The following is a 12,692-nucleotide window of genomic DNA, read 5'->3' as shown; positions in this document are numbered from 1 at the left end:
CTTGGTTAAGGGAGGCCACTTGGGGAACTGGTGAGGAGGACATTGTGGCTAACGCCACAGTTCTCTATGGTGGTGGCCTTACATTGCGTTAATGGTAGGTGCACTGATCTTACGCCCATGGCGATGCTACTTGGAGGAAAGGGCGAAAAGGGACGGTTGTCATTTTCCTGGATGGGGAACATCAAACCTGCTGCCTCTGTCTGGACAGCTACTCATATAAAATATCACAGTAGTTACCCGCATGCCTCGCTTTATCCCGATCCCTGTTGATGCCCCGGGGACCATGACCTTATTTAGAGGAAAAAGAGATTTTGGTACTTCTGCAAATATTGCTGGCATTATTGCTACGACAGCAGTCGCTGCCTCGGTTACTGCCTCGGCATTGGCCTTGTCAAATTCAGTACAGACAACCCAAACTATCAATGATTTATCGGCCACCATCTCTGTGGCTCGGGACAGACAGGCCTCAGCCAATACTCAGATATAGGGAGGCCTTATGCTTGTCAACCAACGTATAGATCTGGTCCGAGAGCAATTAGACATTCTATGGCAACTGTCCCAGCTTGGCTGTGAGCAAAAACTCCCAGGCCTTTGTGTCACCTCCATATAATATGACAAATTTACCTGAGCTGCTAATCTGTCTAAGAGTCTTTCACAGCATCTGTTACAGAATTGGACCTCGGAGTTTGAACAGACACTTCAGGAGCTGAGAGCGACCATCATTCAAGTAAATTCTACCCGACTGGACCTGTCTTGACGGAGGGATTGTCGTCCTGGATCACCTCAGCAGTCTCTTATTTCAAGGAATGGGTGGGAGTGGGACCTTTTGGAGTGATCCTCTGCTGTGGATTAGTGTTACTCCTCTGGTTGCTTTGCAAATTGAGATCTCAAACAAGAAAGGACAAAGTAGTGATCGCCCAGGCGCTTGTAGCCCTTGAACAAGGAGCGTCAGCCGATAACTGGTTGACCATGCTCAAGCAACAGGTCACCGGCTGGACAGCTCTTGCACTCCTAGAACCTCGGTTCATTGCACAGGATTAGAGTGTCCGGCTTGAGCAGCCCATGAGGGGTGACGAGCTTAGCATCGCACAGGGAAGTTCTACCTAATACGCTCCCTGGAAGGCATGTCATATTACATGAGGGTTTCTGCCCCAGTTTTCCCTCCCTCGAAAAATGGCAGTGCGACGGGTCGGGAGTGCCCTGGGTCCCAACAACAGCCTAAGGGTATCTCTCTTGTACAGGTTCGCCAACTTTGTACGAGGATATGACCTCTGTCTTCACCCTCCTATATCTGGGTGTCCTGTTTGCTTAAAAAAAAAAAAACAGAAAAGGGGGAGATGTGAGGAGCTGTCCGAGGAGCTGTCCTCACAGAGATGTGAGGAGCTGTCCAAGGAGCTGTCCTCACATATGTGAGGAGCTGTCCTCACAAACTCCATTACAAGATGGCACCGGCATCCGGCAGAACGCACCTAGTAAAAAGGGCAATACGCAGGCGCCTGGTAACGTCCCTACTCAAAGGGACACGTACGTTTTGGTACGTCATCTGGCATAATTGGCGGCGACCAGTCAGAGAGTGACACGTCCTAGGCGAGGATAGTTTCCTATATAAGGGACAGTTATTCCTCACTCTCAGTCTCCGCATTGTAAGCTTATGCTCTCCCTCTCAAGACGCATTAAAGCTTTTCTGTAGTAGGATCCTGTGTGTGCCGCGTCGTTCCTGCTGGCGAGACGTAGCACGGGACAGGTGGTGACAGAAGTGATTAATTGTTACAAAATTGAAATACAAGATGATAACAGAAGACCCTCATAAGGGTCTCTTTTCCCCTGATATAACAAAAAGATTTTTCATTAAAACATTTTAGAAGTGATACTCTAAAGCCTATGTATCTTTGAGGGAAAGGCACTCTACAATTATAGATTCTGTTGTATTTCCAGCCTCCCCTATTTGTAAAGAGAATCTGTTAAAAGGTCATGTCAAAATCATAGCAATTGCCAATAGTAGAAGAGAGTTTGAACAAGCATTATATGTGTGGACATATAGACAGAGAAGCAATGTGTACTACAGTAGTGGCCTGCATATGGCTGCATTACAAGAGAGAAACAGCAAAGATAGTTTCAGGATTTATATAACTGAATAGAAAGAGCTTTATTTCAACACACACACACACACACACACACACACACACACACACACACACAGACACACACATGCACACCTGAAAATCATTTGTCAAGAGAAATTGAGAGCCAAGAATCGCAAATCATGTTTTTGAGGCTTTCTTGAGGAATCTTTACAAAGATATCAAATAAGTCTTGTGTAATAGTGACACATACCTTTAATTCCAGCCCTGGAAAGGCAGAAAGAAGGATGTGGATCTCTGTTAGTATAAGGCCAGCCTAATCCACATAGTTTCTGGTCATCCAGGGCTATAAAGTGAGGCCTTGTCCCTTAGTAAATAAATAGCTCTCAAGTGAATACCTGGAAAATGAGCACAGATGTCTAAAAGAGGCATGACCTGTGCATCAACCTTTTACAAATATTAAAATGGTATGCAATCCAGGATCATAACAGCCTACAGCCTAATCTTACTCAGAATTCCTTACCTAGCACTGCTTGCCTGTTTAATAGTCATTACAATTACTGGCATCTAAGCTCACAGCTGGGCTTCCTCTGCGATTGGCATCTATTGTCACACTGTGAATTAAAGCATTGGTGCAGTGCAACAAGACAATTTGCCAAGACCCTCTCCCCTCCCATCCTTTCAATAACACCAGAGGTAAACTTCAGTTGAAACAACCCTTCTGCCTAGGTCTTCCACAATTTCCTGGAACGATCCCCAACTCTTTCAGATTCAAAGACACATTGTCCATACATGTATCCATCTTAATAAAAGTCACAAGTAAGTGGCAAAAATAGCAAAAGGTCCCTTCGTTTCTCCTCTTACAGAAGCACCCACACTTCAAACTTCATGCTCACTTAATCATCTCCTGGAGAAATTTTTGGCTTGGTGAGATGAGGGATATTCCCAATGCCCTTCTTAGTAGGATTTTTGTTTTGTTTTTTTGTTTGTTCGTTTGTTTGCTTTTTGAGCAATCTCCATCCTCTGTAAATGAGAGTGATAGTCACTGTTTTGCTACATTAAACATTAAAATTACATAGGATATGAGAAGATAAACACATTATTTTGTTAAAATGATTGCTTCATATGTGTGGAGGTGATTATATTTAAGCTTTAAATGTATGAATGGCACAGGGAGTCTACGTCTCAATTTCTAAGTTAGACTAATATCTGTGCATCTTTACAGAGTAAGTAAAAGCAAATCTTTTCCTTGCACTGTTTCTCATGAAAGTAATATACGTTAAAAAACAAAACAAAACAAAAACACGTGTGTGACAAGAGGGAGATACCCATAATCCAAGGTCTCAGGAGTCCATAGCAGAACGACAAAAAGCTCAGTGTCATCATGGGCTTCATAACAGGTTTCAAGATAGACAATAAAATGAATAAAGAAAATAATCAAATGAAACAGATACAATTATGGTTATGAGGTAAGAATTAGTAAATTCCTTATTATTATCATTATTATTATATGTTATCACTTTAAATTTGGGATTTTAGAAGGATAATTTTTAAGATGGTACTTATTTCTGAAAAGCTTTATCAGAAAAAGGCTGTGTAGAAATAGGAGGTGACAACACGCGAGAAAGGCCACAAGTTTTATTTAAGAGCTGTTGCTCTTCCTCTCTCACTCTTCTTCCTCACTCTCATTCTTCCTTCCCATCTTCCACTCACTCTCTCTCTCTCTCTCTCTCTCTCTCTCTCTCTCTCTCTCTCTCTCTTCCTCTCTTCCTCTCTTCCTCTCTTCCTCTCTTCCTCTCCTGGCTTGACACGATAAAAAAAAAAAAAAAAAGAGCTGTTGCTCTTAATGGAGGGAAAGGGAAAAACTTTTTGTACAAAGTTTAAGCGGCAAAATGAGAAGATTATAATTCAGATTCCCATGTTGAACAGATCAGCTTCAGGTACAGTTCTCCCACCAGGCTTACCATTCACTGTGGCTTTCTCCTAATTGCTACAGTGGCCATCTATCAACTCGAGTATCCAGTGTAGAGAAAAGAACAAAGACACTGTTTTGTTGCCAGCAAAGGAGAACTGCAGTAGCATCAGCAACATGATGGATGGACAGACCTTCAGGGAGCCGACGAGGACAAGCAAAAGCAGCATGCTTTTCCCACAAGCTCCTTTATATCCGGACAATCACTGTAGGGTGAGGTCCACTCTGGACTGTGTCATCGCACTTTGGTTGTTTTTTTCATGAAATGTCTTCACAGGCCCACTCAAGGGCAACAAAACAACCACACAAAAGCATTATAAATGTTATAGTACCACCGTTTTACCAGTAATTATTGTGAGTAGACAGATGAAAGATATTTTAACTCTAACATCTGTATCAGAAACAGAAGTAAGATGAAAAGTTTATTCACTTAATAATTTTATTGTACAGCTATAGACAATTTAAAAGATAGGCACATTTTTAAACTATTCAGTTAAACAAATTGGATGACACTTTTATGAAAAGTTGTAGCTGTATATAAATGATTATTCATTATGAATTTTATCTGTTATATATTTTATTGTTGAATATGGAATGCGTATGAAGAAGTTTACAAAACATTGATGCAAATGTAATTGAATTTACTTTTGTAGCCATTAACCAAATCAGAAAAAGACAGTTCCTAGGACTCAAGATAAAACCGCATATACTATTTAATGTCCACTTTACCCTCCTTCCTCTGATTGGCCAGTCTTCATGGTCGCCAGCTCTTCCTGTTCATCTATACTTAAATATATTTCATATATTTTTAGAAAAAGAGTTTAACAAGAATTAAGAATTATAAATTATCTTCTGTCTGATGTCTCCATTCTCTACATGTGTGTACATACATATGTATATTCCATTCATCATCATTTCATACAGCTATAGTTCATTGCTATATATAGTGATTTGTGTGATATACAGAAAAATAATTGCCTCTGTTTTTCTAGTTTTCGTAGTTATAATTAGCAATACTTTAAACAGGTTTATTGACAGAAATAAGCCAATGAGTTGGTTCCAAAAGGTCCATATTTCCACTGAAAATGAATATTTTCCAAATGAGTATTTGGTACACCTTTCTATGAAAATCCTCTGCTAACATCATGGCCCGCGGTAAAATGATCCAGCAACAGGCAAGAAGGAAAAGTCAATTCAGCCCAACTTTTAAAGCCAGGGTAGATCAAACTTCTGGAGTCTGATGCCAGGTAGTTTATTGCATGCATATTTAAACACAGCTCAATTCTGAAGAAACAAACAAACAAACAAACAAATCTTTTCTGGTGTAATTCAATTCCTAGTGCACATGATTACATCAAAACTCTACTCAAACTGCAATGTCATTTCTTCCTAGAAGATAGGTTTTAGGGATACGCTACCTGAATTAGTTAAAGGGTCTGAGGAAGAAGGTGACATGGTTTCCAAGGTCATTTGGTCTATTAGCCATCTCCAATCCGGATTGGGAGAGCCTGGGAGAGACTCTGGCTATACAGAGAATGTAAGGGTCATTTGGACTATTTGGTATCTCTTGTTCTGTTTTGGGGAATCTGATATGCCTGACCTTTCAGATAACACAGATCACTAGGCTATTAATAATCTCCAATTCCCATAGTTCTTGGTGGACTAACAGGCTGTACATCATGTGCATTAAGAACACAGTCCCGTGTGCTTACATGCTTGTTTTCCGTGGTGATATGTGGACACCAAAGCTTTGTGTTCCCAACCCATGTGCATAACTGTAGGACATTTTGTTCTGCAAATACTCAGCTATTACTTGCTGACTGGTTATATTGTTCTTTCTCTTAAAATATTGGGAATCATCTTATATACTGTTTAAAATATTGATTTGAATGTTAGAACCAGTTTTATATTGCTCTTTTCTCCATGGCTGATTTTTGAATTCCATAGGTACTAGGTACCATGTGACTTGTGTGCTTACTTCAATAGTAGTATCCTGTGGTCATCAGCAGCTTTAATATTTTTTTTGGAAATTCTTTTTTAGCTATATTGATGAATGTTATGTTGAATGCTATTTTTGATACAATATCCCATTATATAACCCTGGCAGGCCTGAAAATTGCTATGTTGAAAATGTTGGGTTCTAACTCAAATCAAAACCTGCTCTGGCTCTTGAGAGCTGAGATTAAAGGTGTGCATCACCACATATGGCTCTATTATCATATCAAATATTTTATTCCTCTTGAATAAGCAATAGTGTGCCTGTACTGTTTTCTTAAAGAGTTTTGAAATCCTGTGACAAAATATTTTGTGATAAACGAAGTATAAGGGAAGTGAATTTTTAGGTTGTCATTTTGGAAACCGAAAAACCAAAGCTTTAGAAATATAGATCACAAAGGCTGCCTTATGTACACGTGGCAGCACTAGTCAGGAAAACATCACCATGGCCAGCTTCAGAAGACTTCAGAATACAGCAATGTGGCAAGAGAGTACATTCAGAAGAGATCAAACTCAACCATGACTTAACTTGTGGTCTGCTTCCCGGTTCTGTAAGATCTAACCGACTGGAACACAGGAGGATATATAAAATGCTTCACACTAAGTTCTCTTCAGTGACCTAAATAATTCCCATTGTGCTCCAAACTTTTTCGTTTTTCTTTTTTTTTAATTAATCACTCTATCCGTTTAAATTTCAAATGATATCCCACTTCCTGGTTACCCCTCCACAAACACCCATCACTCATTTATCCTCTTCCCCCTCCCCTTTGCCTCTATAAGAGTGCTTCCCTGCCCACCCTTCCTCTCCTGCCCCAGTACTCCTTCCTACTCTGGGGTATCAAACCTCCAGAGGACCAAGGGTCTCCCCTCACACTGCTGTCAGGCAAGGCCATGCTCTGCTACATATGTGTCTGGAGCCATGAATCCCTCCCTGTGTACTCTTTTATCACTGAAATTCTGGCACTTATGAGAAGTTACCCATTTGCAGAAAAATGGGATGCACTTAATTTATGTAACTGTCACTTTTTTTTCCTTCAAATGACATGATAAGAGCCATGGTTTAGGCTGAGCCTAGAGTTTTTAATCTGTTCTAACAAACCCTAGGTTTAGGTCTGGAAGTTTCTCCCCACTGTACAATCTAATCTTCCAAGCTGACAGTTTCAAGTTGGCTTTTCTTGGCTTCTGCCTGAATTGCTCTGCTTGGCTTCATACTAACTTTCTCAATATGTTCTACACTCCTGGTTCCTTACATTCTCTGGGTATCTGTCTTCACTGTGTCTACCTTTTTTCTCTCTGCAATTAGCCTATGTAAGACTGTTCTGGTAAAATTTCCATTCACACATACACCAACCACCGTCTACCACACCACCCTTTTTTCTCTTTAAAGTATCCTCTTTTCTGATGCTGTTCTCATGTGAGTTCATTGCATCCTCTCTCTGTCTCATTCTGTTGCATCTTTCTGGTTCATCACTTTATCTACACCTCAATTAGAAGTCACCTTCAACATTTCTTATTCCTTCTACAAACTAACCTTTACCTTTACTGTTTAGGATTAAAAGTGTGTATTAAGGATGTGTCTGTATTCCAGCCATATTGTAGTATAATCCTGGACATGTCTGCATTCCATCTGGATTATATTTTGAATGTTATCCATTGCTAGAGCACCCACAGTGCTGGATTAAAAAAATCCTCTACATTTTATCAGGAAGCAATGAGAGGAGAATTATAAGTTTAAGGCCAGCTTCAGTCCAACTGCTATATTTTCCATGCTATCCCAAGCATAATTTATATTACTTTGTAATTGTGTGTTTGGGTGTATATGATTTTATATATGCAAATGCTTTTTTGTGCATTTGTGTATAGATTAGCATTTCACAAACAAAATAATTGTAGCAACCATATTCTATATTTATATATATAGGAACTGAATTTTAACCTTAAGTATATTTATACAATTATTGTAATTACCTGAAATTGTGAGATTTTTAACTTTCTAACTAAGGCACATCACTAATTATTTACTATTATGTGTGCCTGTGTGTGTGTGCATGTGTGTGTGTGTGTTTGTGCCTATATGTGTGGGTGTGTGTATGAATTCTGTGATATGGTGTATGTGCAAATGCCAAGAAATAATTTTAGCAATAGGTTTTCCTCATCCACTGTGTGAGAAGCTGAGATAAAACTCAGGTTCCAAGGCATTGTGGGTAGATTCTTTGCCTGCTGAGCCACCAGAATGGCCCCAAAGTAATTATTTTTGTTGATAGCATATCCTGCATTGATTATTTTTGGATTCGCATCGACTAGGAACTTAGCTCACACTTTCACTTCCGGCTAGTTTGAGTTCTTCACTCTGAAAAAGCCCCACATACATAGTCACTCCAAGTACCGTTTGATGAACACTCTAAAGCTACAAAGCAGTATTTACAAGCATTGAGAAATTTCCTGCAAATAAAAAGTTCATACACATTTGGCTTTGCCTACCTGAAGATATCCCCATGTTGATTCAGTGCATAACACAAGAAAAATAGACATGAATTTGGGAAAGAAGTTCATGGTGGAGAGTGCATATGTCATGACTGGGGAAAAAGGATGAATATTTAGGATGCATTTGTGAAAGTGTCTAAAACAAAACTAATTATTAAAAGATTGTAAATGTTATAAATATATAATGGGAAGGCATTAAAAAAGCACACTTCTAACTAATGATATTGGTGAGTTATCAAAGTTTGCCTAATTTTCCTTCCTGCTGAATATTCTTAGGGAATGCATCCATAAAGATGCAAAATCACTTGGCATCTTCAAAGTTTGTTTTATCTTTGTTTACGTGGTGCTATTTAATTGAATGCGACATTTAATTTTGAGTAGATTTGAAATTCTATTATGTTGTATATTAGTTCATTTGTCATAGTGTATGTTTTCCTCAGTGCATTACGCCTTGCAATCCAAGGGTATAGAGAGCTGATTTAATTTACTGAACCTGATGCACGGTGTGTGTTTAAGCAATTGGATTTGAAAGTGCCTGTGGTTGTTTATATGAGAATTTAAGTTATCAGTGTGCAGAAAACAAAATGGAATGCACACTTAATATATCAGGAAGCAAATAAGAACAAATATTTTATCACATATTTACTTCTTTATAATTTCCCCATTACATTTAATAAATATTTGTGTGCAAGCACCACTAATTGTCTATAAACGCAATTATACTAATTTTGAATTAAGGTAAAGACACTAATTACATATAAATAGTTTTGAGTAAAATATTATGATATTAAGTTACAAAATTCTTTTTCACTCCTTGCTCAAACATGTTCTGTGCTCTCTAGAGTTTACTGAAAGATAGTACAAGTGATGCTTATATAGTTTATTACATATTGACCAGATCTTATCTTCAAAGAGCCTTCGATATGCACATAAATGAATACAAATTGGTTGTGCATCATAAATATATGCAGTTGTACTCATCGATTTACATTACTTTTCAAATTAAACATCAATGAACCTGAAAGATAAGACAATGAACTGTCACATTAGATAAACGCACACTTATTTCTGTATTTTATTCAGAACTAAAATCAAATAATATTTTACTCTTAATTTGTAAGATTTTAATTACAGCACTTCCCCTTTCTCTTCCATTCCGCCAATACGTCCTATGAATTCCTCCTTTCTCTTTCAAATTCACAGCCTTTTTTTCATTAATTGTTATACAAACACACATACATGCATAATTTATGTATATACATATATATCTCTAAATATATAAATACAAAATGCTCAGCATGTATAATGTTACTTGCATACATATTTCTTTCAAGGCTGGCAATTTGGAATTGGATTGCCGGTTTGTGCACTCTTCCCTTGAGAAACATTTTTTCCTACTGTCAGCAGTGATTAGCTACCTGTAGACCTTGGTGTCTGATTAAGGCCTCCTGGGCCCGCCCCCAAATCCACATTAGCATGTCTATATTTGTCATTTTTCATTTTAGTCACCACTTTACTAAACCCGAATAATCCGTAACTACTCTTTACTTATGTGACCTTACACCCAGAAACAAGTGCAGTGAAATTATATTAATCACCAATTGTATTCTGATGGTTCAGTCTCTTGTGCACTTGGCCTCCTTCTGGATCCCAATGTTTCAGAGCGTTTAGCTATACAGTCTTCTTGCTCATTCTCGAACAGTCGATGTTAAATCCTTTAAGCTTGCAATTGCTTTTTGCCTAAATTTTCTTTTTACTTGTTATTTCAAACAGCAAAATTATTTTAAACAAACTCTCTTTCAAAAAATATCAGAATCCTCCCCACTCTCTCTAGGCACAAGGATGCCTGTCTTCCAGGTAGCTGAGGCAAAAGTATCAGGAGGATGATACCATGATCCTTGCCCAAAATACCTTCAATATGAACATAAATGAATACAAATTTGTTATACATCCTAAATATATGCAATATTACTCATCAATTTAAACTTTCTTGTCAAATTAAACTCGATAAACCTGGGAAAATTAGACAATGAACTGTCATGTTATGTGATCTCTTTCAGAACTCACATTTATGTCTTCATTTATTCAGAACTAAAGTCAAGTGTGTGTGTGTGTGTGTGCCTATACACATTTTTTACAATAATTACACCATTTTCCAGTCTTTTCCATTTGAAAATATGTCTTATCTATCTCTTTTTTCCTGTTCAAAATCACAGCTGATATGGCACACACACACACACACACACACACACAAACACACACACACACTAACACACATACACACACATACACACACTCATGCACATACATACACACACACACACACACACACACACACACACACACACACACACACACACCAAAACAATTAGGTTACTATAGAAAACCAAATATTGATGGAAAAGAAGAAAGAAGGAAACATGCTGATGAAAGGTAAAAGTTAATCCAAACATAATAACCAGATCCTATTAAAATTCCAAGTACTTTCTACTGCCACAGTAGCCACCTACCTATATCAGATCATTTCTATTTCCTTCAGCACTTAAAGAGTCCTCATGTACTTAAAGTTTGCTTTCAACATTATAATAACTCCCACAAGCCTTTCTTTATAAACACACTTATATGCCTTCTTCAAGTATGGGAATATTCAAAAATGAAGCCACAGAAGGGAGAGGCCAGTGTGTAGCTCTATAGTTAATGTGGAGGTGAATTAGGAAACGGTGAGTGTGCACCAACCCATCAAAGAATTCTTCCTGACCAGGAGGGAGTGATGTTTGCTTCAAAGCACATATGACACTGAATTCTGCAGTTACTACATTACAGATGTTTGTTATGTCCCGTATTTTTTATCTTACTGAAACTTTCTTTTCCTTGCAAATATCTTGTACTAGGCTCAGTTATTTTTTTTTATTAACTTGAGTGTTTCTTATTTACATTTTGAGTGTTATTCCCTTTCCCAGTTTCCAGGCAAACATCCCCCTAATCCATAGGCTCAGTTATTAACACTATATATTTCACTGCTAAAAACTCACTATAAATTATTAGATCTGAATCTATGCTTCTGCACTTAGAATTTAAAAAAATCTCAGCGTCACGTTAAGCACTATTGCAAAAGTAAGGAACCTGTAGATTTTCTATAGATCTTTCTCCACAGATTTATGTGTTCTTGCCTTAAAGCAACAGGGTTCTAGTTTTTCCATCTCAGAAGCAACTGCACTTTCAATGAGTAAAAGAGGGTTGACTAAATCTTGATTACTCGAGTGGTAGGTTATGTCATTAATTTAAAATTTAACTATTTCCATCTGAAAAGTGAGCTGATATTTTCTCATTGGATTTAAAAAGTGAATATGCTTACATAGGTCAAAGAGATATGAGCTGAATTGATGTATATCACTGCTGGGTAAAAGTTTAAAATACAATTACTAATATGTCTTCCCTTTCATTTGGTGATCACTGAAGCAGATATTAAAGTAATTCCATATTAAAGTGATGAACAGTGCGGCTGTGCCTCTTTGAATGTGCAACTAGGGCTAGTGATTAAATTCGTGTTGCCTTAAGCCACTGGCATTTGAAGGATGCTTTTGAACATTAATTAATATTGGTAGCTATTCCTGTCCTTGCTAATAAAATCTTGTATTTTTCACTATTTTGTCTCCAAGTCAAAATATCTACTTTACCAGGTACTAGAATTTTGTTCATAGGTCTGCATTAGGTTTACAGTATGAAAACACTTGACTATTATATATTCAATACATAGCTGCTAAATTTATGAATGAATAAATAAATCATTAGAAATTTTCTTCATCAAAATAGAAACAATGACAAAATAGAGAGTACTAAATTTCAGGGCCGCTCAGGGACTTAGGGAGATTATATATAATTCCTACTGGTCTCTCAATAAAGTAAAAATACATACCTATGGAACGAGAAAGTGAAAGAAAACTTGATTATTGTATTATGACAGAAATAAAAATGTACTCATTTCTTTATCATAATAAAATATCCACAGGATAATCATATACATATATATATTCCAAAATAATTTGATAATGATAAGACATATAAAAGTCAATGTAAATATATAGTTTATTCTGATTGAAATCATTTTTACCTTTTATTTTGCTTTAAAATATTATTTTATCTTTTTTTACAGACCAGAT

Source organism: Rattus norvegicus, chromosome 14 (assembly GCF_021556685.1).
Source record: "Rattus norvegicus strain SHRSP/BbbUtx chromosome 14, alternate assembly SHRSP_T2T, whole genome shotgun sequence".
Lineage (NCBI taxonomy): Eukaryota > Metazoa > Chordata > Mammalia > Rodentia > Muridae > Rattus > Rattus norvegicus.
The sequence above is the reverse complement of the archived record's forward strand: the minus strand, read 5'-3'. Positions refer to the sequence as shown.